The sequence below is a fragment of the Rhinopithecus roxellana genome, chromosome 1 (genome assembly GCF_007565055.1).
Source record: "Rhinopithecus roxellana isolate Shanxi Qingling chromosome 1, ASM756505v1, whole genome shotgun sequence".
NCBI classification, from domain to species: Eukaryota; Metazoa; Chordata; class Mammalia; order Primates; family Cercopithecidae; genus Rhinopithecus; species Rhinopithecus roxellana.
The window spans coordinates 174,592,283-174,620,246 of NC_044549.1; the positions used below are offsets into that span (position 1 = coordinate 174,592,283).

General features: G+C 38.0%; 1 long non-coding RNA gene across 2 annotated transcripts in view; it reads right to left on the reverse strand.

The window, feature by feature from the left end:
* Positions 1–27,964, reverse strand: part of LOC115898391 — a 196,749-nt gene that overhangs the window by 87,354 nt on the left and 81,431 nt on the right. Inside the window, exon 2 of one of the 2 annotated variants that reach the window (XR_004058130.1) lies at positions 13,387–13,528. This is a non-coding gene — a long non-coding RNA (uncharacterized LOC115898391). Of the gene's footprint in view, positions 1–13,263; positions 13,529–27,964 lie in introns of both variants that reach the window. The other variant, XR_004058128.1, reaches the window with a different exon arrangement.

Here is a 27,964-nt window from a genome sequence, read left to right on the forward strand (position 1 = left end):
TAGAGCATAATAGAATGTAAAGAGTTTGCATTAATCAGGATTGACCAAGTTACGTTGCAGTAACACATAACTGAGAAATATCAGTGGTTTACAACTAACAAGGTCTATTTTCCAATCCCCCTCTACATCAATCATATGTGAACAGAAAGGCTCTGGTCATAATAGTTACCCAGGAACCCAAGCAGCCAAGCAACCATCCTCTGCAACGTGTAGGCTGCTCTACCCAAAGGAAAAGAGAGTTCTTGAGTATTTTGTACTGACAATTATATGCTCAGTCCAAGAGTAACAAAAATCACTTCTGCTCAAAAGTCACAGGCTGGAGCAAGTCCTGCAGTCCTATCCATTCAAAAGGGGGCTAGAATTATAAATCTGACATGTATCTAGGAACAAGGACAGCTAGAATTATTTGGTGATTTTCACAACAGTTTCAGTCATCAACATTATTATGAGTGGAATTGTGTCTTACGAAAAATTCATATACTGGTGCTCTCACCACCAGTACCTCAGAATGTGACCTTATTTGAAAATAACATCATTGCACATGTAGTTAGTTAATATGAAGTCTCACAGGAATATATGGACTTCTAATCCAATATGAGTAGTGTCACCATCCTTATAAAAGAGAAAAATTTGGACACAAGCACATATACTGGGAGAATGCCAAGTGAACATGAAGGTAGCTATCTAGAGGCCAAGCAGAGAGGCCTGGAACAGATTCATCTCTCACAACCCTCAGAAGTAACCAATCCTGCCAACAACTTGCTTTTGGACATCTAGCCTCCAGCACTATAAGACAATACACTTCTGGTGTTTAAGCTACCCAGTTTGTGGCACTTTGATACAGCAGCCCTAACAAACTAATACAGATTTCTGTACTAAGAAATGGGAGTTTCTGTAACAAGTGCTTACAGATGTGGAAATGGCTTTGGGATTTAGTAAAGAGTAGAAGCTGGAAGAAAAATGCATGCTAGACTAAGCCTAGACTGCTCTAGACTGTCAGTACAAATATGAACCTTAAAGGTACTTCTTGTAAGGTCTCAGATGGAAATGAATGACCTGTTATTGGGGACCGGATGAAAAGAGATCCTTGTTACAAAGCTGCAGAGAACTTGGCTGAATTGTGTTCTGATGTTTGTGGAAAGCAGAACTTATACATAATAAACTTGGATATTAACTGATGAAATTTCTATGCTAACTGTTCAAGGTTTGGCCTGGTTTCTTCTTGTTGCTTATAGTAAAATGGGAGAGGACAGAGATCAATTGAAGAGGGTATTGTTAAGAAAACAGAAACCAGTACTTGAAGATTTGGAAAATTCTCAGACTATCCATATTGCAGAAATGAGAAAGCTTGCTTTGAAGAGAATGCCAAAGATGTGGCTAGACAACCGTTTGCTAAAGAAATTAGGCGTGTGACTCATGTATCCAATCAACCATCTCAGCAGAAGCCAGAAATAGAGGTGCAGTTATCCAGGAATAATCTGTGGAAGATTCTTTTTTTTTTTCTGATGGCTTGGACCCCCATGAATTGCACAGGAGGCCAACAAAGTTTTTGAGAATTTCATACCAGCAGAAACCTGGATGGAATGGAAACAGAGATGGGACAAAATGAAGAAATAATGATGCCAAAGGTGGCTGAAGGGCTGGATCCTCCTGTTTCAGAGGACTGAGTCACTCTCAGTTGTAGAGGGCAGGGTCAATATGCGAAGCAGGACCACCACCTAGAACTGAGTGGGGCAGGGCCACCACTCTGATAGGCCTGTATCACAAAGCATTGAGCCAAAGAGGATTGCTCTCAAATCTTAAAATTGAATGGAATGAACCTTACTAAGCTTCACTGGTCTTGGGATCCAAGACCTCTTCTTCCCTTCTGATTTTTCCCTTTTAGAATGGAAATGGCAATTCTGTGTCTATCTCAACACTGAATTTTGGAAGTAGATATTGCCTGGTTTTACAGGTTCATAGATGGGGGAGAATTTTGCCCCAGGATAAATCATACCCCAAGTCTCATCTATAACTGATGTAGATGTTATTTAGATGAGATTTTAGACTTAGAGTTGATCCTAGAATGGGAAAATAATCTGTGGGATGATGGGATGGAGTGGATGTATTTTGCATGTGAGAAGAACAGGAATTTTGAGGGGCCACAAGGTGGACTGTTATGAGTTGCTGTGTATCCCCTAAAATATACATGTTGAAGTCCTAATCCCCAGTACCTCAGAATGTGACCTTATTTAGAAACAGGGTCATTGAAAAAGTCTTCAGTCATGGCATGGTGCCTTAATTCTGTTCACTCAAAAGTGCATCTTGCTAGTAGTTAATTTGAGAGGTGATCTTAGGAAGCACTGTGAGGGAGTTGAGAAAGTGAGACTGGAAAGGGAGAAAGTAAAACAAAACAAAACAAAACAAAAAACAAAACAAAACAAAGTACATTGATAGGATGGTTCCCATGTAAGCAACCAGGGTTCTATCACTAGAACTCAGGTTGTAAATGGGATGCTGGTAATTGTCCAAACCACTCTGAAATCAAGTGTCTAGATAGATGTGGCTTCATGCATCACAAGTATCTGTCATTCCTAAATTCGTAGATTGACTTTGTGAAAATGTATATACTAACTGTCAGGCACAAAGGAAATGCCTAACAGATTTTTGAATGCAGGAATGAATGACTGAGTGACAATGGCTGAGGAAAATGTCCACTAAAGAATATACCTTAGGCATTCCATCATTTCTTAAAGTTACCCCTGCTGTGAGACGAGGCTATTTCTTCAAAGGACGAAGTCTGAAAGAAAAGATCCCACATGTATATTGCCTTTAGCAATGATGTATCACTGCGAAACTGTTTAAGGCATCTGTGATGCTTAATACTGAGAATCAACTTGATTGGATTGAAGGATGCAAAATCTTGTTCCTGAGTGTATCTGTGAGGGTATTGCAAAGAAGATTAACATTTAAATCAGTGGACTGGGAAAGGCAGACCCATCCTCAATCTGGGTGGGCACAATCTAATCAGCTGCCAGCAGGGCCAGAATAAAAGCAGGCAGAAGAACATGAAAAGACCAGACTGACTTAGCCTCCCAGCCTACATCTCTCTCCTGTCCTGAATGCTTCCTGCCCTCGAACATCAGACTCCAAGCTTTTCAGCTTTTGGACTCGAACTGGCTTCCTTGTTCCTCAGCATCCAGACAGCCTATTGTGGGACCTTGTGATCCTGTGAGTTAATATCCTTAATAAACTCCCCTTTACATATAAATCTATCCTATTAGCTCTGTCCCTCTAGAGAACCCTGAGTAATATAGTATCTTTGTTTTAGATCATCCACATATATATATATATATATATATATATATATATATATGTACCTATACACACACACACACATATGTATGTATTTAGGATGTACACTTTTTTCTTCTCCTGCTTACTGATGAGCAACCTACTGTACTATCCTCCTCTCACTCATTTAAAACATCAGAATACTGTACCTCAATAAACACTCCCAGTTCAGGCTTTGCCACTTAGACAATGTTCTTTTATCCTGTGAGAAGTTTCAGGAAAAAAATGTTCCTGGTCAAAGATACCTGACGTACTTACTTCCCAATTTTTTTTTTGAAAATTCACTAATCACAAGGCCCTGAGACTTTCTGCGTAAAATTACACTTGTTTAAGGGTTTCACTAACTTTTATGATGATTTCACTCTTTTAGTAAAACAACCATATATGTCCAGCAGAATTAGTATTTGGCCAAACAGTTCTTTCAAAGTTCCCTTACAACATAGGGTATCTATGCATGTCGACATGAAACAAGACAGTGCAAACCCACAAAGTTATCACAAAATAAGAATTTTTTTTCCATGATCACTTGCACACTTTCAGGTCCTCTTTTCTACTCTAAGGTAAAATGAAAATTTGAAGGTGTTGCTTGACTCAGTGGATGAGATTATTTCTATGACCTGCCAGATCCTTTTCGTCTGTGAATTTCCACTCTGTTCTTATGATCCTTTCTTTTCTCAGTCTTTTAAGATTTTCACAGCACCTTCCTTTTTTATTGCTTCTATCCTAGATTCTAATTTTCTTCCCTGATAGCTCCTTCACCTTCCAGCTACATATAGATAGAATATACCATTTGAATCCAAATTTTTTTCATAAATTCTCCAATATTCTCTCAAAATATTTTGGAAGAAATGTAGGGGAAATTTTCTTTTTTTTTTTTTTTTTTTTTTTTTGAGGCGGAGTCTCGCTCTGTCGCCCAGACTGGAGTGCAGTGGCTCAATCTCCGCTCACTGCAAGCTCCGCCTCCCGGGTTCACGCCATTCTCCTGCCTCAGCCTCCTGAGTAGCTGGGACTACAGGCGCCCGCCACCTCGCCCGGCTAGTTTTTTTGTATTTTTAGTAGAGACGGGGTTTCACCATGTTAGCCAGGATGGTCTCGATCTCCTGACCTCGTGATCCGCCCGTCTCGGCCTCCCAAAGTGCTGGGATTACAGGCTTGAGCCACCGCGCCCGGCCATGTAGGGGAAATTTTCATGGCACATTATATTGTATTGAAGTAGAGATATGTCAACTATCAAAGCCAAGCAAGATCCTTCAGACATGTATATAATACATATTTGATTGCCTCCACTGATCAAGTTGAACCAGATAACTGGCGTTTCTCCACTTTAGCTGAGCTAGACAGATACAGACTATGCATTTGACAAGAGGGTTTCCCTTGAGTCATCTTTATGCAGCGACTTACTTGGTGTGAGATAGGGGTTCGAGTTAGTGGTGGTGGTGATGGCAGTGGCAGTAGCATTGATAATGGTAGTGGTGATGGTCTACATATAATAGGTTGTTTTCATACCTCTGTGGAGTCTAGGCCAACTTTCTTCATAGATACTACTCTGTGTACATTTGGGGAACAGAAATTCTACAGCCCAGACTAGACTTTAGATACCAGTATTTTATATAGAAATAGTGTTTCAGAACTTCAAAATAAGTTTGTCTGTCTATCTGTCTATCTACCTATAAGCTAACTATCTATTATCTATCATTCTCTATATTTAATTTTTAACTTTATGAGACAAAACAGAAGAAAACCATCAATGGAAAAAAAACAGAATGCTCATAATGCAGAGGAAAAACCATCTTGGTAAGGAAAATATTTCCATTTTATATTTTTAAGAGGTCGATATAAACAATAGTGAGTTAAAATATTTTTAAAATTATGAACAGTGCCACTTGCCAGTGTTGTGTTAATTAATGCAAATGTGGAACACTGCATCAGTTCTTGCTTGAAATCTACCAATGTACATCTGTACAGTAAATATGTTAGTGAATAACCCTAAGCCACTGTCAGAAGATTCTTTTCTCAACTGCTAATCCTAGAAAATCATTGCCAGCATTCTAGGCATATTTTCATATGTTCAGGAAAATCAAAAGGAACCAGTAGAAGCCTACAGAAGGGAGTGTGGCACTTTCCTATTCTGTATGCACGGGCTCAATTGCCCAGTAGTAAGCAGAAAATAGAAAGAAAATTAACATTTATTGAGCAGCTACTAAAGAAGTGACTTATATGCTAGTTATTTAATTTAATTTTTATGAAATATATACTATTGAAGTGTCTGGTAAGACATCTTAGTTTTTGAAAATGGCTAAGAACAGAATAAGTAAGAAAAGTTAAAACAAAGATGTTTGTTGGCAGTATTCCATGTGAGGGTACCAGCTCTTTATTCCATGATTGCCATTTTTACTAATACAGAAGGATTTTAGTATTGGCAATCTTTTCTTCTAGTGAATAGAAAACAAAAACTTAACATCTAAGTATTCAAAATATCTTTTTCCCACAACACTGTTAACAAGAAATCTGTGTCTGCTAACTTGGATTCTGAGTGTTTCTTGTGGAGAATCATGAAAGGAATTGAGAGAGAGAACAGTAAGTCACTGAAAATTGAAAACAGAGAGTTAGTGGCAGAAGGGAGATTAACAGATACAAATAGGAAAAAACTAGAGAGGAGAAGACAAAAGCCAATGCAGATTGGGTTGTGTGTGTGTGTGGGGGGGGGGTGGGGGCGGGGAATAAAGGTAAGAAGGAGGACATTCAGAGAATGTCCCAGAGAGCCTGAGAACCTAACTTACATAAAAGAAATAGATATGAAGGTACAAGAACTTAAAAACATGATTATATCAAATGATATCCTCTTTCCACATTTCCAATTTAAGTTGCATTTCAAATTAAATGTTGGGTTAATTTTTAAAGTGTATCTCAGTTTTAGACTGGAACTTAGATTAATTCAGTTTTATGTAGTTTACTTTAGCATTATAAATTACATCATTTCTGTGAGGATAATGATATTCTTCCTCTATATATCTCTGGATATTTCCTTCCAGTTTTTTTTGTTTTTTTTTTTTTTTTCAGAGGTGTGGTCTCATTCTCTTGCTCAGACCGGAATGCAGTGGCACCATCATAGCTCACTACAGCCTCAAACTCTTTGGCTTAAGTGATCCTCCTGCCTCAGCCCCCTGAGTAGTTGGGACTACATGCATGTAACACCACACCTGGCTAAATTCCCCCAATTTTTAATTGGTCAATCTGTTTATGATCTTTGAAGATTTCATATTCTTGACTCTAACAATGTATAGATAGAAAGAAAAAGAATGCATCACATTTGCATTAAGATTTAAATGAATACAAAATTTCCATTCTCAGCAAGACTTTGGAAAAATATTGAACTTATACTAAGCTAAACATAAATCTATTACAAAATTGAAGTGGCGATGTGAGGAGCTGTGTAGATGCCCTCCTCAGTGGAACAACCTACCTGGTCGAAGTTTTTTTTAAGAAAAAAATTAAAGTCTCTAGAAATGTTATGCTAAGAGCTTGCAGAAAATGGAGAAACATTTTATTCAAGAAAAAATTACCAAATCTTGGTAAAAATAGGAAGTCTGTGACACTGAACCATGACCAGATCTCTTCCCTGCCCTAGCCCCACCTGACTCCAGTTGAGTGTGGTGGCAGCTCTACTCCTGGTGACTTTAAATAAAATCACAGGGCTATGCCTCCTCTTAGCTTTCAGTCTAGGGCCATGACTTCTTCCCTGGAGCATCAGGACACCAGCATTTTTCCTCTCTCCAAGCTTTAGCTGGCAGAAGCTGTGTTCAAGGCAAGTGTGGCCTGGAGGTCTAGGGCTCCCTTTTTCTGACCAGTCCCCACTTGTGTGGTGGAGTTTTGTCCAGTATGTGTGCAACTTAAGAGTATTGAGACCTATTTGCTCTTGTGTCAGTTCACCAATAGAGACACCTCCTAGAACCAATGACCCCCTAATAGAGTAAGGATGTCACCCCTAAAGAAGCTGGCCACTTTCCATTTTTTAACCCCAGAGCAATAATCCTGATGTTCTGTCCACGGGGAGGGCAGGCTGTAAGAGCAGAGAGGTCCATAGCTCTCCATAAAGTAACCAGCTTTATTTGGAGTAGAGCATAGGGAAGTTCAAATCTTAGGTAATTGTTGAAAATAGTGGAGTTTTTTGTTTTTGTTTTTGTTTTTGTTTTTGTTTTTGTTTTTTTGAGACGGAGGCTCGCTTTGTCGCCCGGACTGGAGTGCAGTGGCCGGATCTCAGCTCACTGCAAGCTCCGCCTCCCGGGTTTACGCCATTCTCCTGCCTCAGCCTCCCGAGTAGCTGGGACTACAGGCGCCCGCCACCTCGCCCGGCTAGTTTTTTGTATTTTTTAGTAGAGACGGGGTTTCACTGTGTTAGCCAGGATGGTCTCGATCTCCTGACCTCGTGATCCACCCGTCTCGGCCTCCCAAAGTGCTGGGATTACAGGCTTGAGCCACCGCGCCCGGTCAATAGTGGAGATTTTAGTGATGAGAAATTAAAAGAAGTCTAGTAGCTGCATGATAGCAACAAGTGAAATGGAGACCAGCCAGAAGCTGGTCTTATTATAAGAAAAGAGTTAACTAAGAGGAACACTCTAGTGATCTGAGAAAGTCTCAAAGACCGGCCACAAAGAATACCTGTGCAAACCCATGTTTAATTGGATTGGACAATGGAGCAACTCATGCCCCAGGCATTGTTGAAAACAATAGAGCAATAAGCTAGTAATTCAGCGACACTAAGAGCTGGGTGTGATACCAATACAGGCAGACCAGCCAGAAGCTTAACAGGAAAATCAGGCAAAGAGACAATCCGAAAGCCAGGATAAAATCACTATCACCACTGAAGGTGTGGGGGTGTGGCAGGCAGGATCATGACTGTACACATGCCCAAGGCTGCACCCTCTGAGGAGAAACGTGTAAATAAGACGGCACACTATGGAAATAGACTTCACAGATTTAGTTCATCTAAGTTACTAAACAAATAAACAAGCGGTCAAGCAAACACAGTAACAACTCCTGCAACAGGAAAGTCAATAACCAAAATATCTACAATACATTAACTAAAATGTCTAGTTTCCAGTAAAAAATTATGAGACATACAAATAAATAGGAAAGTGTGACTCATACACAGAAAAAAAGCAGGGAACGGAAGCTGCCTGTGAAAGGAACAAGATGTCAGATTTTAAAAAGACATAAAAGTAGCCATTATAACATGTTTAAAGAACTAAAGGAAACTATGCTTAAAGCATAAAAGAAAGGTATATCTCTTCATATCTTGATGAGGTAATAATGTCTTCTCAAAAAGAGAATAGAAAAAAAGATAAAATTATTATATTTTTTAAATGAGTCAAATGGTAATTGTGTAGTTGGAGAGTAAATAAGCAAAATTGTAAATCACTAGAGGGGCTTGACAGTAGATTGGAGCTGGCAGAAAAGAGAACTAGAGAGCCTAAAGATAGATCAATAGAGATTATGCAATCTGAAGAACACAGAGGAAAAAAAGAATAAATAAAAATGAGCAGAGTCCCAGAGAAATATGAGACATTTTCAAGTGCACTAACATAAGTTTAATGGGAATACCACTAGGAGGGCGGAGAGGGAAAGTACAAATAAAAATATCTGGAGTAAGAAAGGCTGAAATTTTCCTAAATTTGATGAAAAACATTAATCTGCACATACCCCGAAGTTCAAGAAACTCTAAGTAAGACAAATGTAAAGAAATACACACCTATATACCCACAACTATATCTATACATCATAGTTAAAATGTTGAAAGATTAAAAACATGGAGCAAATTTTGAAAGGAGGAAGAGATAAAAGTGATCATCATGTAAAAGTGATACCTAAAGATTACTAGTTGACTTTTCATCAGAAACAATGGATGTCAAAAGGCAATTTAAAATGCTAAAAGTTCAAAGATATGAAATCAACCCAAATGCCCACCAATGGCAGATCGAATAAATAAAATGTGGCATGTCTACACTATGGAATACCATGCAGCCATAAAAAAGAGTGAAATCATGTCTTTCATGGGAACATGGATGGAGCTGGAGGCCATTATCCATAGGAAACTAACATAGGAACATAAAACAAGATACCACATGTTCTTACTTGTAAGTAGAAGCTAAATGATGAGAACTCATGGACAGAAAGAGGGCAACAACAGACACTGAGTTTTATGTAAGGGTGAAGGGTAGGAGGAGGGAGAGGATCAGAAAAATTAGTTATCGGATACTAGTCATAGTACATGGGTGATGAAATAATCTGTACAACAAACCCCCATGACGTTAGTTGACCTATGTAACAAATCTGCACATGCACCCCGAACCTCAAATAAAACTTCCACAGAAAAGAAAAGAATCACTAACAATTAAACAATGTTCAACCCCAAGAATCTCTAACAAAATTATCTTTAAAAAATGAAAGTGAAACAAATACATTCCAAGATAAACAAAAACTGAGAGAATCTGTTGCTAGCAAATCTGTCTTACAAGAAAGTCTAAAGAAAGGTCTTCAGACATGAAAAGAGAAAGCATGGTAGTAAAGATAATGATGTAGCATAAAACAATATGTATATAATTGTATTGTTGGGCTTATAGCATATATAGTATACTTGATGATACCAGCACAGTTATATTGGAGTAAGGAGCAGGAGCATAGTTATGTTGGAGTAAGAAAAGAATACCAGGCTTTAACTAATATCCACAGGAATAAATGAAGGGATGAAAAAGATAAATAAGAAGATGAATGTGACAATCTCCTAAAATATATATACTTGTTCTCATGTCTCTTTGGAATTTATTTAGAAAACACTATCATAACAATGTATTGTACTTAAAAGATATATGGACATAATATGTATAACAATCATAGCACAAAAAAGAAAAGAGAATTTCACTGGAACAATGTCAGTATAAATCTAAAATAGAGTCATGTAATGGAACATAATTGAAAGTCCAGAAATAAACCCTCATATTTACTGTCAATTGATTTTTTTACAAGGGTGCTAAGATAATTCAATGAGGAAATGATAATCTTTACAACAAATGGTGTTGGATAACTGGATAGTCACACGCAAAAGAATGAAGTTGGACCTTTTCCTCAAAAAATTACCTCAGAATGGGTTCTAAGAGCTAAAACCATACAACTCTTAGAATAAAACAGAGAAATAAATTTTTATGAACATGAGTTAGGCAAAATACAACACCAAAACAATAGTGACAAAAGAAAAAATAGACAAATTAGAATTTGCCATAATTAAAAACTTTTGTGCCTCAAAGGATACCATCAAGAAAGTGCAAAGATACCTTATGGAGTGTGAAGAAATGTTTGCAAATTGTTTATCTAATAGGAGAATTATATCTAGAATAAATTAAGAAATCTTACAACTCAACAATAAAAAAGCAAATAACCCAATTTTTAAAATAGGCAACAGATACAAATAGATGTTTCTCCAGAAAAAAATCTGTGAATGATAATAAGCACATGAAAAGATAATCAACATAATTATTCATTATGGAAATACAAATCAAAACCACAATAAAATAGAGGGCATACCTCACTCATTTTACTGTGTTTTGCTTTATGTTTCTTCAAAGATTTGTGGCAAGCCTTCATCCAGCAAGTTTATTGACACTATTTTTCCAAAAGCTCACTTTATATCTCTGTATCATATTTTTGTATTTCTTGCAATATTATGAACTTTTAAATTATTATTCTATCTGTTATGGTGATCTGTAATCAGTCATGTTTGATGTTACTATTGTAATGGTTTGGGGACACCAGGAACCACCCATACAGGACAGGAAACTTTATTGACAAATGTTGTATGTGTGCCAACTGCTCTACTGACAAGCTGTTCTCCGTTTCTCTCTTTCTCTGGGACACAATATTGAAATAAGGCCAATTAGTAATCCTACGATGGCCTCTTAGTGTTCAAGTAAAAGGGGTAGCTATAATGCTATTATACACTTCATGGACTACAGAATAGTGTAAACATATATGTTATATGCACCAGGAAACCAAGAAAATTGTGTGACTTAGTTTATTGCAATATTCACTTTATCATGGTGGTCTGGGACTGAACCCACACTATCGTGATGGTATGCCCCTACCACTTCACATCCACTAGAATGACTAGAGCCAAAATGCAGACAATAATAAGTGTTGATGAGGAGAAACAGGAACACTCATATACTACAATTCCACTCCTATGTATGTAATCCTACGTATATATCTACAAGAAATGAAACATATGTACACGTAAAATCTTATACACAAATGTTCATGGAAGCACAGCTTATAACAGTCAAATAGCGGAAACCACCCAAATGTCCATCAACTGATAAATGGACGACAAGAATGTCCTGTAACCACACAACAATGTATTATTCAGCAGTAAAATTGAATGAAATACTAACACATGCTACATGATGAAACTTGAAAGCATTCTGTTAAGTGAAAAAACATGGTCACAGGGTTGGGCGCTCATGCCTGTAATCCCAGCACTTTGGGAGTCTGAGGCAGGCGAATCACGAGGTCAAGAGATCGAGACCATCCTGACCAACATGGTTAAACTCCATCTCTACTAAAAATACTAAAATTAGCTGGGCATGGTGGCACATGCCTGTAGTCCCAGCTACTTGGGAGGCTAAGGCAGGAGAATCACTTGAACCCAGGAGTCAGAGGTTGCAGTAACTGAGATTGTGCCACTGCACCCCAGCCTGCAGAAAGAGTGACACTCTGTCTCAAAAAAAAAAAAAAAAAAAAAAAAAATATATATATATATATATATATATATATATATATATGGTCACAAAATATCATATATTGTAGGATTGAATGTTTATAAATTATCATAATAGACAATTGTATAGAGACAGAAAGTAGATTAGTGGTTGCTCAGTGTTAAGAGAAATGGGGAAATGGGGAGTGGCTGCTAATGGGTATGGGGTCACAGGAATATTTCAAAATCAGATTGTGAGATTGTGGTGATTGTACATGTTAAATGGGTAAATTGTATGGTATGTGAGCTATATCTCAATAAAACTGTTTAAAAACTCTATTACTGGAAGTCTATCAATAATTATTCCTGTCTTACAATGAGGAGATTAGAGCTCAGAAATGGAAAGTGGTCACTCAATTCCACATAAGCAAAAACTACCAGAAATAAGTTTGAAACTTAACTTCATCCAAAAGCTAGTGCTCTTTCCACATCACCAAACTGTACACCAAATATGTATAATATGTACTCTGGCAATTTATATTGTTTTGTATAAAGACCAAAACATCAAAAAAAAAAACCTTTTAGAAAAACAAGAATTGGGAGAGTGAAGCAGCTTCATACTCTTAACTGAAGCAAAGCAGACAAATTTTCTCAGGTATTACACAAAATAAGTGTTTATCAAATGTAACGTTGGATTAGGCATGTTTGTGAGGGTGGTGAGGTAAATTCAGATAAAACCTATCCCCTGACTTCAATGAGTGTTGAGTAATGTCAAACACAAAGTGCAAACATGTGCTGTGATGAAGTCACACTCTGGGAAAATACAGAGAGGACGGATCTGCATCAAGTAAGTTATTTTCAAAGTGACATTTGGGCTGACTCTTAGCGGACACACAGGTTTTTAGGTAGATTTAAAAAAAATAAGTATTTTCTAGTTAAGGAGTCTTAGTCAGTTCTCCTCTCCAGAGTTCTGACTCAATAGATGAGCAGACCCAGGAGTAGAAGATGGACATTAAACTACCATCTTAATTACTAATAAAGCTATTTGGAGAATATGATTTAAGTTTGTACCCAAGTGGGCTTGCTGAGTTATCATCTCTAAAATTTCATGAATTTGCAAAAACAATGAGTTATCTATTGCTATGTAACAAATTAGAAAGCTTAGAGTGTTAATGTTTCATTACTTCTGATGACTCCATAGGTTGACTGGGCTGTTCTACTCCACGTGGTGTTGATGGAGATATTCATATTGTCTGCATTCAGGTAGCAGACAGGCTAGGCTGGGTGGCCCAAGAGGGCTGCCTTACGTGTCTGGAGCCTTAGGGCTGGATTTGGCCATGATGCTTTGGTTGTCCTCTACATGGTCCCTTCATGTGGAACTTCCTCTCACACTCCTTGTGTCTTTGGCAAGACAGGCTGGATTTCCACACAACATGGCAAATAGATTCCCTGAGGGGAAAAAATGGAAGCTGTCAGGCCTTTTAAGGTCTAGACCTAGAACTCATAAAGCATCAGTAGCATGGTACTTTGTTAGTGTAAATAAATCAGAATTCTAGCCTGGATTTAATTTAATAAGTGGGGAAATAGATTTTAATTCTTGATGGAAAAATAGGCAAGCATGTGCAGGAAGAGGAGGAAATTGTTGGCAGCCTATTTTGGGGGATGATCCCAAACAGACTTATACATGTAGTCATAGATATGGCTGAAAACATGAGGTCTTTATAACCTGTGGATACTGATTGCATGGCAGAGAACAGACAGAACAATTACCCTCTATAGACGAGTGGATTCCAAACAGAGAGGAAGGAAGGCACTGCTCCAAGACTTCTTCATTCCTTTTCCCAAGTTCACCAATCAAATGAGTTCTCCTCCCCAGACTTGGAAGGAGTAAGGGAGTGGAAAGGGGACTATAGGGTTTCTCAAGTAGCGTGCTGTTCATATGGAAGCATGAGGACTGAGGAATAAGTGGTTCACCACGATGCTGAGCAGAAGTCACACAGAACATTTGCAAAGCCAAATATTAGAAGGTGTACATGAACTCTACAACTTCCCATTAGTCAGCACGGCTTGGAAAAGTGCCAGGATGTTGCTGTCCAGAGCAAAAGGAAAAAAAATAAATGAGGTTTCTTTTTCTGCGGTGATCTCACCAATACCTCAGCCGATGTGCTCAACTCCATGTGGAGTTATTTGAGAGATATCTGTTCTTCTTCTAAAATAGGATTTAAGTTTGAGTACATAATTATGAAACCTGAAGATGGTTATTTTAAAGACAGATCAGAGCAGGGCCTATATTGTGAAGGGGTATATAAATTACAGAGACAGAAAACCCCCTAGAGCCATGGCCAAGTCAGGTCATAGCCCTGAGGCTCCTTCCATCCTGTGCAGAAGTACTAAGGATGTGCACGATTCCATCATCTAATTAATGCAGCAAATTCTGAAATGCTGTTGATGCTTACTCTTAATGAGTACATACAGTAAGGCAGGATGCTTCCATTTAGATATGCTAATGAATGTAATTGTAATTTTAATCCATCTTCTCTCCAAAGCAATTGAGGTTTCACAACCTAGAAAAAATACTGGGAGATTAGGAGTATCAAAAATGGGCTTTCTCCCTGAGGTAATTCACCTGAAACAAGAACCCTCAGGTAAAGAAAAAAAAGAAAAGAAAAAAAAATTAAAACTATAAATCACCATTTGGTGCAGACTAGAGAAGGATTCTTGTCCTCATTTTGGAATCCCACTGGGCCTAGGACACTCTGTGTTCAAGGACTCTCAAAGTTGTTTGTTCTTTTTGTTTGTTACTCCTTCCTTTGAGTTTATTTTTAATGGTTGTTGATTACAAGAACAATGAATTTGAAAGCATGATAGAACTGAATTAGGATACAAACACATACACAACTATGTTGCATCACTAGCTGGGATTGGGGGTCACAACAACAGAGGTTAAGATAAAGGGCAGACACGGGTTCTGTGGAGTCCAAATAACCAGGGTACCCTCTTTTAGAAAAAGAGTTTAAATTAAGAATATAAAAATTAGATCCTGGGCCTCAGAATGGGTTGAGATAATTGAGAGTCTCAAGGCTTAAGTTTTATTGGTTTCATCATAAATTGACCTCTGTTGGAAATATAACCTTGTTAAATATAATATATCTTCTGATACTTTATATTGTTTTGTATAAAGAGGAGCGGTTTTTCCATCATTGACATATGTGTTTTGTAGCAGAGAAGAAGAATTATAGAGGATAAGAGGATATGTTACTGACAGGTGAGTTAATTTGCTAGTGCTGTTATAAAAAAGTACCACAAACTAGGTGGTTTAAACAAAAGAAATGTACTGTCTCATAGTTCTGAATGCCTGGAGGCAAGATCAAAGGGTCAGCAGGGATGGTTCCTTCTGAGGCTGTGAGGGACCGTGAGGGTGAATCTGTTCCATGCCTCCTGCTTTAGCTTCTGGTAGTTTACTAGCAATCTCTGGCTTTGCTTGTAGACATATCACCCCAATCTAGGCCTTCAACTTCATCTAGTGTTCCCTGTGTGCATTTCTGTCTCTGCCCAAATTTCCCCTTTTTGTAAGGATACCGGTCATACTGGATTAGGACCCACCCTACTGACCTCATCTTAACTTGATCATCTACAGAGATCCTATGTCTAAGTAGAGTTAAATTGACAGGTACTAGGGGTTAGAACTTCACTATCATTTTGGAGGACACAATTCAACCCATAACAGCAGGTGACAAGATATTGATATAAGAACTAACTTAAGAAATCAAATGTTGCTGGGTAAAACCCAGCATACTGCTTACATCCTATTCTAATGAGTGAAAATGTGTTTAGAAAATGTCAGAATTGTAGCAAGAGAAAACCAACTTGGGAAGCAAACCTAAGTAATTCCTTCCGTTCTATACCTGGCAGACTTCTATGGCTCCTTCAAATTGTTCAGGCATCACCTTCTCTGAGACACCATTTCTCACTCATGTAACCTCTGTTTGTTCCTCCAGATCCACTTTTTCAACCCTGCCTGGCCTCAGCCTGAAAAGGTTGACTTCATGGGCTACATCAACTGGGCTCCTAAGTCCTTTAACTTCAGGCTGGGTTCAGCATATGGGGACTCCTAAGCGAAGACTGAAATAGGTAGGAGGGTAAGGCCTAAGGATGTATACCCAGCATCCTTCCTGTGAACTCATCTCTGGCTGTGTCTCTCAAATGAAGCATACTGTTCCTCTCGAGTTCTCTGATTCTACATCTTTTTCCCTTCAGGCCCTGGACCCTTTCCTTTCTCTGGTCCCTTTCTTTCCTGTTTGGATCTTGGGTGTAATAGCTCAGGTTCTACTGAGCCATGGATGTGGGTTCTTTGCCCTGTATTTCTTTACAACCATCTTTTTGTTTGTTTCAGAGCTACTCTTTTAAATGACCCATCTGTTTTGTACTGGGACCCTGACTCATACATCCTCCAGTCCCCAAATTTAATCACTTTCTTCTCTATCCTACCAGTGGATTAAACTTAATATCTAAACAAACATACTGTATTGCACTATGTACAAGTAATGGTATTCACAGCCTGACTCTCCTACTAGGTTAAGGGGAGACAAATATCAAGTGAAACCACTGCCGGAGCACCACCGAGTAACAGTGATATCTAGCCCTTCCAAATAAGAATTTATATACCAGTTATCATCGCTAAGTCTGAAATCTGATTACATTTGCCTCCCCTCTTTCTTCTTTCCCCTGTTTCTGGCAATTCACCTCTAAAAGCAGCTGATCTAGCAATTTTTAAGTTCATTTCGGGATAATGGGTCTTCCCTACACAGCACATTGTTTATCAAAATAAAGTAATGGAGAAGACATAATCTTAGTGACGAGAGTCCCAGTCTTAGAAAGTATTAGCTTCAGTTCACATACTTATATCTGAAAGAAATTGTACTGCCTTTGCCATAAATCAACCCATTTCATAGGCTTAGAGGAAAAATTAAACTTAGTCATTTTCTGAGTTCTACTTGTAGAGTTTTGCACAGTGGCAAGGTATTTGAAGGGGGTGTTGTGGAACTAGTTATGGGCCACTTGTCTACAGAGTTACTGCTCATACTTCTGCTGTCCTAGAAGCTCTCTGTTCTTTCTTTTCTCTCTCTCTCTCTATTGAGACATAGTCTAGCTCTGTCATCCTGGCCAGAGTGCAGTGGTGTGATCATAATTCACTATTGCCTCGCATTCCTAGGCCCAAGTCATCCTCCCACTCAGCCTTCCAAGTGACTGGAACTATAAGCATGCACCAGCACACTCAGCTAATTTTTAAGTTTTTTGTAGAGAAGGGTCTCACTATGTTGCCCAGGCTGGTCTTGAATTCCTGACCTGAAGCAATTCCCCACATTAGCCTCCCAAAGTACTGGGATTACAGACATGAGCTACCTGGCCTGACCTCTCTGCTCTTTCTATTTCAGGTTTGGGGCCTGGAATACTTCTGCAAGGCTTTCCCTGCACTTATAGAACTAACCATAGCCTCAAACCATTTCTTTCTGGATTATTCTTCACCATCGAAGCCACATGAAAGTTCTATCCCAGTCTTCCCTCTTTCTTCCCTTTTAAATCTCCAACCTTCAGTCACAGGAATATCTCTTTCCTTTTTGCGTTTTTTACTAAGATATCTTGTCTATGTCTCAGTCATCTTTATCTACTGTTTAACATATCTGCTAAGGTGCCCTAAAGTCTTAGTATAATGGAACAGAAAAGCCACAGAGAATTAGGGCTTCAACTTTGAGCATAGCGACACAGGAGCAAGCAGGAAATAAAGGCTAAAAAATAACCTTTATGGCGATTAGCATTTCAAAATATTATCCTACCATCATACATTGATCTGGGGAGAAGTTCCTAAGGAGAGACATGAACACACATAGCTGGAGAGGGCAGTGTGGTTGTGTCACCATTTATAATAAAATGTGTGATTAAAAGGGTAGAAATCCATGATGTGATTCATTGGTTTACCCAGAAATTGCCCAAGTAACAAGCAATTAGCAACCCACCTGCCATGAGCATGTGTGGAAAAGAAGCTGCCATATACAACTGGAGAAATCCCCAGCATTGCCAGTGAATGACTGTTTCTTATTTGAAACTTCATGATGCACTTGCTCCAAATGGCTGCTTGCTACCATTTCCACTTTTGCCTGACTCTCCTGAATTGTCTAAAGTTGCAACTTGGTGGTTCCTCTTATCATTCCTCTTACCCACTAAACTTGCAGATTCACCAAACAGGGCCTACTTCAACTTCTCCTTTTATTCACTTGCCCAGGAATTTAGCATCTCTAGATTAGTGATTCTCAAATTTGAGCATATCTAATTACCTGAAGGGTTATTCAAATGCAGATCGCTGGGTCCTATCTCCAGAATTTCTGATTTAGTAGACCCGGAAATTTTTCATTTCTAACAAATTCCCAGAAGTTTCTTTCCCCAGGTAATGCTGGTCTATTAATGTCACCAAACAAATGCTTAAGTTTGGAAATGAGATCTTTAGTCCTGCTCTCCTAGAAGCAAAGTATTTCAGTGACAAAGAGATCACTCTATTTTTCGCTGGTAATGACTATTTTTTCCAGCCTGTGTGCTTTAATACAGTCTAGTCACTCTGAGAATTTAAGAATTTTATTCTCTAGAGTCAATTTCAGGTCAGGGAATTATTTATTCGATAAATATTTAGTAAGCACTTACTTTCTGCAGTAGGTATTATGAGATGTATTAATATGAGACATATCCTCCATGAAAGAGGCAATACTGTGTTGTCAAAAGCATGTAACTCTGTAAGCCTCAAAGTTGAAGTTAAAGCCCATCTCTGCTCTAATTATTGATTCTGGTTAGAGTTAGTCACAGAAGAAATTCATGCAAGATGTGGAAGCAGCAGCCATTATGCTCAAATTTTGCTGTAGGGCAACTGTTGCAGCTTGTTCACGTGTCACTCATCTTGTGGCTCACTTCATAGGAAAACTCAACAGCCAGTTTGCAGCTCTTCTGATTCCCATGGAATCTCTTCCTTCAACTTCTCCAAGACCTGGCCCAGGTGCTTGTACACACACCTGGTGAAAAGCTCCAGGTCTTTTTGTAGCACACTATTCACTCCATTCAGGTTGGAGGCAGTGAGACACAGACGTGAGTTCTAATTTGTCTTTATGGGATCCATTTTGTTCTTGGCTTCCTATCTGTCCTAATTTTCTCCCATTTTATGTAATCTTTTCTTAGCCACCATTGTCCCTTATTACCTACAGTGATTTCCATTCCACACCCAAAGAAGCAACGACTTTCCATAGAACTCTTAATAAGCTCTCCTCCGTACTTAAGGTATAATCTCTATCATAAATTCCTTATTCCACATCACTCTTAGTGGTTCTGCTTCTCTATAAAAACATGACTGAGGCCAGACATGTTGGCTCATGCCTGTAATCCCAGCACTTTGGGAGGCTGAGGCAGGCAGATCACTTGAGGTCAGGAATTCGAGATCAGCCTGGCCAACATGGTAAAACCCCATCTCTACTAAAAATACAAAAATTAGCTGTGCGTGCTGGTGTCCTCCTGTAATCCCACCTACTGGGGAGGCTGAGATAAGATAATTGCTTGAACCCGGGAGGTGGAGGTTGCAGTGAGCTGAGATCTCGCCACTGCACTCCAGCCTGGGTGACAGAGTGAGACTCCAACTCCAAAAAAAAAAAAAAAAAAAAAAAAAAAAAGACTGGTAGAGCCATCACTCACATAGACAATGATAAGAATGTTGTTCTTTAGAGTTTACAGTGCATGACCTATGCAATCATATACATTAGCCCTGCTCTAATACTTAAGATCTAAATGATCTTGGTCAATCTATGGAACTTTGCCTCATATGGAACTTCAATTTGCTAACATAGATAAAATGTCCTGACCACTCTAACTTAACGTAATCATCCCATCTCTGTTGTTGTTCTCCATACTCTTATTCTGTTTTATTTTCTACATATCGTCACTCTCCAAAACATTTATTTATTCCCTTGTGTACATGTTTATAATCTGCATGCACTAAAATGTAAAATTCATGGGGGGAAGGTGTTTTATCTACCTTGTTTACAGCAGTATCAGAAAACACATGTTCTTACCTCTAGAACATGCCTTGATACTCATCAAATATGATGGCTGGCTGAAATTGAAGCCATCTAGCTTGGCCAATTGAACCCATCCTAACATGAATTAATGACTAAATTAATAAATGAATAAAATTCTTCAAAGAATGGCTAGTTCATGGTGATAACTCAACGTACAATAGTATTCTTTTTTAAAAAAATTGGAAACTGATAATGGAAATGAGGTCACCATTAGCAACAATATCCAACAGATTGTGATATATTCCATTAAAAAAATGGTACTATAGAATTTGAGAATACAGGAAAGTCACATGTAGTTAAGTAACAAACCAAGGCTTTGTGGATAAGGAGACATTTTGTAGGGGCAACAATTTTAACTGGAGAAGACTAGATGGAAGAGTGGGAAAAAAGAGGAGCAAAGCAGGTGTTTAGCAAAGCATAGGTTGTGTTGAAATAATAAATGGCCTTTTTTAAAATAAGAATATAAAGTTCTTAACAAGAAATTTATGGAAGTTAAATGAGATAAGATAGAAAGGAAAATGAGGACTAAATTATGAAAGCCTTTTATTTACTCTCTAAATGCTTAAAATTTCATTTTGTGGAACAGTATTTCACTAAATGCGTGCTCCACAGAGGACTAACACTAGCTGTTCAAGACACTTTAGAAAAAAAAAGCATTCATGGTCAAGTACCATATCCTTTATCTTCCTCTTGGAGTACTGTAAGTACATTACCATATTGAAGATTCAGGGAGTCCTGAAGTAAAGGTACCTATTTAGTTTTGTTGAGCCCATGATTCCCATATTTGCTGCTGGAAAATTTTCCATGCAAAATGCACAGTGATATCAAGCAGAATGAGCATCTGTTGGATACAGTTTGAGAAGCACTCTACCAACATCCTATAATAGCTGTCAAGGAAATATAGCAATATGATACATTCCTGATCACCTGGGATGTAGCCCTCTTACTTTATATAGTGAATAAAGCACAAGGTTTATAGCATGATTTAGAGTTGGAAAACAATGTATTCCAAAATAAGTCCATAGATATATTCATCTTGAAATGGCAGATAATAAATGTGAGTGTTGGAGGAATAAATACAGAGAAAACAGTTATGAAACTTCTATATTTGTCTGAAAATAAGACAGTGAAGCTTTGGATTATGGGTTCACAGTTGAATGTATAATGCATTCCTTCATCCCCTTTCCACACTCATTATCTGGCCCAGGCCAGCTGAGAAACTCCATGAAACCTGGAGGCAGGGTGATGCTATAGTTTCCAAACATTTTTTCTTTTCTTTTTTTTTTTTTTTTTTTTAGAGAGGGTCCTGCTCTGTCACCCAGGCTGGAGTATAGTGGTGCGATTTCATCTCACTGCAGCCTTGACTTCCCAGCTCCAGCCACCCTCCCACCTCAGCCTCCCGAGTAGTTCCAAACAGTTCTTGAGACATGAGGGCGTGTGTCAGAAGGTCAGAGCTGGGAGAGCGAATTTAAACCAGGTGACAACATAAGAGGGCTAAAAGGGAAGACTCAAGTGGAGGATGAGGTGTGATGCTAAACAAAAAAGTGGTGAAGGAAATAAGGAGAAGAGAAATGAGAAGTCAATGATTAGACAAATGGAGATAGTCTTGGGGAGCCCAGGAGATACACAGATGCTATTAGGATACAATTTAACATAGTGACCAAAGCCAGGTTAATTTGAAGGGACAAATGGCAGGAATCAGAGGTTAAAGGCATTAAGGAGGAGCATCCTTATAATTTGGAGGCTGACTAAGGTGGAAACAAACACAATCTTTTAGGAAAATGGGCTTTTGTCGAGGAGCCTGGTAGATAATTTGTATTCATTACTCTTCTCCTTAGAAAGAGATGGGAATTTTGCTGAGCAGACATGGAAATGGACTTAGACATGGAAAGTTGCCTGGATTTTCTGTCCCAGTGTAGAAGTTAGCCTCCAGGAAGAGAAGCAGTCCACTTCTCTATATTTATCTAAGTCCCCAGTGGCTGTATCTGTATGAGATCTGCTAGCAAAAGAACTTCAACTTTCAGTTAATGGCCACTTCCTTGAGTGTGTTGTGTAGATCTCTGTAGACATAGTTTCAGGCTTAGTACCAGTATGTAATAAGAGTTCAATAAGTATTTGATGCTCGAATAAAAGAAGGAAGAAAGAAAAGAAGGAAGAGAGAGAGAAAGGGTGATCCTGCCCAAGTTCAGAGAACGTATAAAGATTGCTTAACAACATGAGGGTTTCTAATAAAACCTAAATACATTATGTAAAAGCCTAGTGGCAAAGGGATGATCTTACAAATTTTCTCTTTTTGAGGTACCAAATAAAAACCAGTTTATCTTTCAGATGCTTCCTAATTCTTCAGCTTTATTATATAGTGTAAACAAAAGGCAATTTGTGCATTTGCATGAGTGAGTCAACTTTCAAAGTCTATTTTCTGGTGTATTTGCTGTGAGTGATAGGACCACTCTGAACAAATACAGACAGGCACATCTAGGTAGAAATAGAAATAATCAGAAAAATCAGACAAAGAAGAGAAAGACATGGCCATCAGATGAACTGGATAATATTGAGGAGAAGATGGGTATTTTGGTTCTAAAATTAGTTCAGGATATTTATACAGTTTACAATTTCTGTCTGCAAAGACCCAATGAAGTGGCCTTCCTACGATCAGATTTTCAAAGAAAAAAAAAGCAATTCTTTGTCATTAACATTTGCCTAATGCATAGTGTCAGTTGACATTAAGAAAAGTTGTTCAGGTAGAGTTAGGGTAGACTGAATTCTTTGAGGGAGGAGAAAGAAAACTGGATTATTCCGGTACTAAGGTAATTTAAAAATCCATAATAAATAAAGTAATGAGATTTTCAGAGAATCACTTAAGCAGGAAAAAATGGCATACGGTTACTAAATCTATAGCAGCATAAGGATTCTTTAAAAGTTTTATCTCTTAACTTACTAAATAGGAATTTTACATTTATTTTCTGACAAAAAATAAAAGTTCTATTTTTCTGATTTTGTATAGAATCAATATATTGTTTTGATATTTGTATAAATTTCCTGATGAAATTAGTGTGTTGAAAATCAGCATAGCCATCACACATTAAATGGATATTGATCTAACATTAGAAATAAAAAACAATACCCATTAAATTAATCAATCAGGACTTAATTCCTGATGAACTCAGCAGCCTAAGGTGGGGCATTTGTTTGCTTTACCCCTTTCTAAGCAAACTATTTCATATTACAGGAAATAATCCAACATTTAAAAGATTATGCTGGGGGAAAAACAGCACTCGTGAAAGCTGCAGTTTGTAATTGCAAAGTTAATTATCTTTCCTAAACCATCAGTTGTCACTTAGAGAGACCAGATTCTTGCAGACTCTCCAGGGACTGCCTTTATTTCATTCCTAATGGCTTGGGACCCACCATTTTGCTGTCTCTGAACATTTGGTCACTGAATGCACCATTTATGGAGTATTGTTTAATTAAGGACAAATTAAGAGAACTGTGCACAGAATTTAATTTCATAGGCTCTGTAAATTCTTTTAAAGAGGATACTAACTATAGGCATGATAAGTTTTCATTATCTATTTCTTCTATAAGGTATTGACAATTTATTGTTTGCAACAGTTCCAAGTTTTGTTTACTCTTCAGGGGATTTTGCTGGCACTGTACTTTTTGTGCTTCACAGAAATCCTATGGATGCATCCAATTCTTTATTAACCCCTTCCACTCTGAATCACCCAGATGCAGAAGCTCACATGTTTGAAAGATTGCATTTGTCTTTTGCAAAGACCAGGGATTTATGGTAAGGGTCAAATGAGAACTGCTATCATTAAAACATGTGCTTAATGTTTTAGATCTTGGGGTATAAAACATCCCAAGTTGATAGTCATTCATTCATTCTTTCATTTGGCAAATATTTATTGACTGCCTGCTATGCTCCAACAAATATTCTAATGGAGAATGCACCATTTGCTAAGAAGTAGAGGAGTTCTGAAATATTTTGGTTTTACAATATTTTTTAGAATAAATTTCCACCAGAATCCCCACTGCATCTTCTGAAAAGCCGAGTATACATTATAAGTTGTAAGAAACTTTTGATAGAATAATTCTGCATTTGATATGAGGTGAATATTATAGATCTTATTGTCCAAATTCCCATATGTTACTGATGAAGATTATGGTTTATAATATAAAATGAGCCAATATTTCTAACAAAGGCTCTTAACTTATGAACCCTTCCTCCACTGCAGAGTTATCTGTAAAGAGGAGGGACAATAGAATCATAATTTTGTAGATCTGAGAGTAGAAAGACCTTGGGTCTTACTTCTGCTTTAACCATCCAAGTGAAATCAAATCTCATCAGAATGTCTTCTTCCTTTCATAGATCAGAAGCATAAAAATGGGCATTTGCATCATTTGCCTAGGTGGAGAGGCCTGAGCAGCCCTTTGAAGAGGCCTCTTGTGACACCTCTGGTCATCGGGGAGAGCCAGATGGAGGCACCATGTCATTCTAAGAGACAGTGAACATCAAGAAAACATGTAAGGACAAGGAGAAAAGCCTCAGGGTGAGGTCAGATGGGGGACTTTAGCTCAGTGGAAGGAGGATGATTGAAACCTTGATTTAGAGGGATTCAACTTAGCACAGGCCCTGTCTCTGCTGCTGCTGCTGCTGCTGCTGCTGCACTATGCTTCAGAGACAGAAAACAGTGAAATTCAGAGTGTCTGGGCCAAATGTAGCCTTCTGATATTCTACAAAGCCACATCCTCACAGCAATTGATCCTCAGTGTTCATTAGACCCACAGACCTCTCTTGACTCCCTCAATCCAGAGAATTTATTTTTAACTGAGGGAGACTACCTCCTTCAACTCCAAACTCCTCAATTAACATAAGCTTGTGATGAAAAACCCAAGAAGTATATTGCAAACAGGCATCAAAGCAAAGAGCACAGGACCTGTTTTAAGAATAATAAAAAAGACCAGGTGCGGTGGCTCATGTCTGTAATCCCAGCACTTTGGGAAGTTGAGGTGGGCAGATCACAAGGTCAAGAGATTGAGACCATCCTGGCCAACATGGTGAAACCTCGTCTCTACTAAAAATACAAAATTTAGCTGGGCATGGTGATGCGCGCCTGTAGTCCCAGCTACTCGGGAGGCTGAGGTAGGAGAATCGCTTGAACCTAGGAGGTGGAGGTTGCCATGAGCCAAGGTTGTGCCACTGCACTGCAGTCTGATGACAGAGTGACACTCCGTCTCAAAAAACAAACAAACAAACAAAAAGAATGTAATAGGAAGAAAATACAGGCAAAATAATAGCAACAACAATAGCAGCAATAGAAAACAACACTAAAATTATAAATTTAATGTAAACAAATGAGCTTTTTATATCTATTTACAATGTAAGGTAGTTAGAATCAGCTAACAGTAGCAAAATACTTGATAGTTGACACGGGGAGGAAATTTTTTTTTAGTTTACAATAAGTCACAGAGGAAGACAGTTACTAGCATAGATTCAGCAGCTGTACATTGTCAGGGTCAAGAACTCTGAAATGACCTCCATGTGGTCACAATATGGCTGCTACAAATCTGGCCATTACATCCTTATTCAAGAAAGAAAGAAGGGAAAGCTGGTAGAAGAGTGGTATCATCCCATTTGTAAAGAAGAACATTTTTCCCAAGAAACTACCTGTGAATTTCTGCTCACAAAACTCATTGCTTAAAACCAAGCTCACTCTTGGCTAAAAGAAAGGCTTAGAATATGAACATTTAATAGGGCTCATTGCATCTTTGTTACCAAGAAAGAACAGTGAATTGAATTTTGAGTAGATAACCAAGACTGTCTCTAGCACTGGTATAGCATCTTCTTATTTATAAAATAGTTTCATAGCAAAGAATGATCCTGACTGCAGGGATAAAAATCATTTAGGGGCAATTATTAAAAAGTTGATAAAGGCAGCCACAAGTGAACTTGTCTCAGAAATAAAACTCTATCTTGTTTAGAACAAATTTTGGAAAGGCCCACATCCATGATTTGGGGACTCGTATTCCTACGCAAAAGCACTATACCCTTGTTAATATATGTTTATTTTTATGTATCATGTTTGGAGCATGTTTGTAGAATTTCTATGCTTTCAAGGTAAAACTAGGGTAAGGGAAGGAAAAGGACATATCTAAAAGCACCTCAAATTCCTTCTGGCCCTATTTTCTGACTATTTTCATCCTTTGAATAATCCTACATAGTTTCCAGTATATGGAATCCTGAAGTTTCAGCATAATTACAATATATGAGTATTGCTTTGTTATTATAACAATCAAATCTTACGTATTTTCCCTCCAAACTGAAAAAGTCTTTGTTTTATAGGGATACTGCTGTTCTTTACAAAGTCAACTTCTGGCTAGCAGCCCTACACTCCTCAGAAAAAAAAGATTTAAAAAAAAAAAAAGCAATCTGTGTGCACGCACACATGTGCATGCATGAAGTGGGGCCAAGACAGATTTTATAAAAGCCTGGATCATGCAACACAATGTACGGTACTAAATCCTTGCGATTTACATTTTTACCATCAGACGAAATAACAGTATAAATGTTTGGATATAAGAAATAAAAACATAATAAATCCATAGACAGGTAAAACTCTGACATGTACTCTCAGATTTGCAGATGTGCACATTCAGATTTGCAGCCAGACAAAAGAAATTTTTATTATTGTAGTCATAATCTTCTAGTCATGAACTAGCTGCTAAAATATTTAGATAAGATAGAGTATATATAGAGGGAAGGAAAGGAGAGAAAAAGGAGGGTGTGACAGGGAAGTGAGGGAGGACTTGGAGGGGAAAGACTAAAGGGCTTAGAAATAAAATGTCATCTGAATCATAGCTAACATATTGCTCACCCAACACTAAAATGCTATAGAAAAATTATACCAAATCCAAAACCTGTCAAATGAGATTTAGCAACACAGTTCAGAAGTTATCCCCCATTGGGTAACTGTCTATACTCTTGCAACAAACCCCATAAGTGTTCACGGTAGTTATTCCATATGCTAAGAGTAGCATATCATTTCAGAGCTGTCAGTTTTAATTTCGGTTTTATTAATTTTACCATAAGCCTACAGACATATATTTCAGAAGGCGTATATCATGAAGATCGTAAACTCCCACAAAGAAGCTGGTGATAGTTACAGGTTATGTCACAGGTTTAATGGGAATTAGATTCATCAAGAGAATAGTAAGAGAAGGTTTAATGTATATGTCAAAGCATGCATCAAGAACTAGCCTGTCCACAAATTGGCAATCTAGGTTGTCCAAGTGATCAAAAATACTTTGGGGAGTTATTATTTTGTATTTTTTAATAAACAACACATTGTGTTACAAAAATTTGGGCTTTAAAGCAAACCTCTGAGTTCCTGAAAAATAGTTTATTGTTTTTTAAAAAGAAAATTATTTTTATTTCTAAAAGCACCACTTCTTACTTCAATATTTCTTGCACAACTTGATTATTTTTTCAGAACCAGAATCAAATTTTCCATAGCATATTAGCAAACATCTTTCAGTCACTGATTGGCTGGTGTCTGTGGGCTTTAAAACATATAAAATGAAACAGATATTGTCAGGAATTAAATATGGCTGAAAATTATTTGCCACTCATTCCATTGAGAGGCAGAATTTCTTCCTTCTCTCTGACTCTTGGATGGCTTTGTGACTTGTTCTGTCCAAGGAAATGTACTAGGAGTGATTCTGATTAATTTTCCTGGTTGAACCTTAAGATGTTAGTCCTGGGCTGGGTGCGGTG